The sequence below is a fragment of the Mastomys coucha genome, unplaced genomic scaffold, assembly GCF_008632895.1.
Source record: "Mastomys coucha isolate ucsf_1 unplaced genomic scaffold, UCSF_Mcou_1 pScaffold18, whole genome shotgun sequence".
Taxonomy (NCBI): domain Eukaryota; kingdom Metazoa; phylum Chordata; class Mammalia; order Rodentia; family Muridae; genus Mastomys; species Mastomys coucha.
Window position 1 is genome coordinate 32,187,810 of NW_022196900.1, and position 2,352 is coordinate 32,190,161.

The 2,352-nt window shown below is 37.2% G+C and overlaps 1 pseudogene; it reads right to left on the reverse strand.

Annotated features, from left to right (window-relative positions):
- Positions 1 to 1,067: 1,067 nt before the first annotated feature.
- LOC116095263 overlaps positions 1,068 to 2,352 on the reverse strand; it is a 3,687-nt pseudogene continuing 2,402 nt past the window's right edge.

A 2,352-nucleotide genomic window follows, 5' to 3' on the forward strand; every position in this document is an offset into this window, starting at 1 on the left:
TTATGTTTCTTTAATATTTTAATAGATTCTTCTAGGAAATATTACCAAGGGTTTTTTATTTTTATTATTTTGTAAATTTTTAAATTGAGTTATTAGCAGTTTTCAATATTATTTTAAGTTCTATTTATGGACAATTAATTTATTAACAAAGGATTATGTTTGTTGCCTACTCTGGACTGATTCCCACCTTAATATATGTGGTGGTTTGAAAATGCTAGGAATAGAGATGGCAATATTGGTAGATATAGCCTTGTTAGGATAGGTGTGGCCTTGCCTAGTGGCCTTGGTAAAACTTTCAGCCACTCCTACACCTTGGCTGCCTGGATGCTGCCATGCTTCCACCTTGGTGATAATGTACTGAACCTCTGAAACTGTGAGCCAGTCCCAATTAAATGTCCTTACAAGAGTTGCCTTGGTCATGATGCCTGTTCACACCAGTAAAACCCTAACTAATACAAAAGTTAGTACCAGGAACTTGGGTATTGCTGTGATTGGAGTGATCATGCTTTTGTTTGGAAGAAGGTGGACTTTAGAACTTTGGATTTGGAAAGCAACAAAATTCTTTAAATGGGTCTCTATGGGCTATACTAGTAGGAATAAGGAAGACTTTGCTGCTGTGAGTTATTTGAACACTACAGATCTTGCCTGAGAGGTTTCAGTGGAGAATTTCAGAGTGTGTTACAGAGATTGTTTTTGTTATATTTTGATGAAGAATGTGGCTGATCTTTGCCCTTATCTATATGAAGATAAGGTAAAGAGATTTATATTAGACTGGCAGTGGTGGTGCATGCCTTTATCCCAGCAATGTGAGGCAGAGGCAGGTGGATTTCTGAGTTCGGAGCCAGCCTGGTCTACAAAGTGAGTTCCAGGACAGCCAGGGCTACACAGAGAAACCTTGTCTTGAAAAACCGAAAAAAGAGATAGAGAAAGAGAAAAAGAGAGAGAGAGAAAGAGAGAAAGAGAGAGAGAGAGAGAGAGATTTAAATTAATTTCATTGAGAAAGAAAGTCTCAATAGAACCCAGCAGAGATTTTGTTTTCGGGTTTAGTTTCATGGAAAGCACTCTGATCAAGCATAGCAAGCCTAAAAAGAAAAAATACAGAATGCATGGTTCAAGTAATAATAAAGGGGAATCAGGAAGTGAAATGGAGCTAAATCCTATGCTGAAGGAGATAAAGAGATTATGGGAGTGGTGATCTCAAAGCAAGAACCTAACAAGATAAAATTATTGTTTATATTTGCAGTTGAACAAGGAATGGTTTGGACTTTTAATCTGCAATGAACTATAAACCAAAATGGAGGTCACACTTGTGATCCATATGTTGAGTCTGGAAAATATAGGCTTTTGTTCCCGATCTTGAGGAACAGTGGCCATGAAAAGATTAGGCCTAGAAATGTTGCTACACCCTTTCGATCCCAGGAGACAAAGACAAATAATTTTCTGGGTTTAAGGCCACCCTGAGACAGAGCAAGTTCTAGGTGAAGAAAAACTTAAGTCCAGGCATGGTGGTACACAATTTTAATCCTAGCATTCAGTAGACAGAGACATGCTGATCTTGGAGTTCAAGATCAATCTACAGAACAAATTCCAGGAGAGGTAAGCTTAGGCAGTGAGTGAGTTAGAAAACAAAAAGCTGTTAATAGAATAAGGAAGACCATATTTAGTTCAGCTAATATACATAAGATATAAAATAGAACTATTAAAATCAAGTGTGAAAAAGTCACTTTCAGTAATTAAAAATAGTAAATCTTCCATAAAATGTTAGCAAACAAACCTAGTGCAATATAAAAAGGATTATATGAATCATAATTTCTTTTTTTTTTTTTTTTTTTTTTTTTTTTGGTTTTTCGAGACAGGGTTTCTCTGGGTACTCCTGGCTGTCCTGGAACTTACTAGACCAGGCTGGCCTCAACTCAAAAATCTGCCTGCCTCTGCCTCCGAAGTGCTGGGATTAAAGGCATGCACCACTACCACCCTGCTATAAATCATATTCCTGTGAGGTAAGATTCATCCAAGGAATACAAAGCCTTACCACAATATGTAAAAATAATAAGTATAAACTACTAACACATTTTAAAAAAAGAAAACAAAAGTTCCATAAAAACCACTAAGGGCAAACATTTCACAGCAATTCATCAAGATCCAATATGAGCCTGTTAGTATGTGTAGACTGACTTCACACACCTGACCCCAATCCCACTACCTCTTGATATAGGATTCTGTTTACAGCAAGGGAACATTGACAGAGATACTGCCTAAGAAAAGGAGGGAAGGAAGGAAACAAGAAAAAAGGAAAAAATGGCAGAAGGGAAGAAAGGGAAATGGATGGAGGGAAGCAAGGAAGGAAGTCTG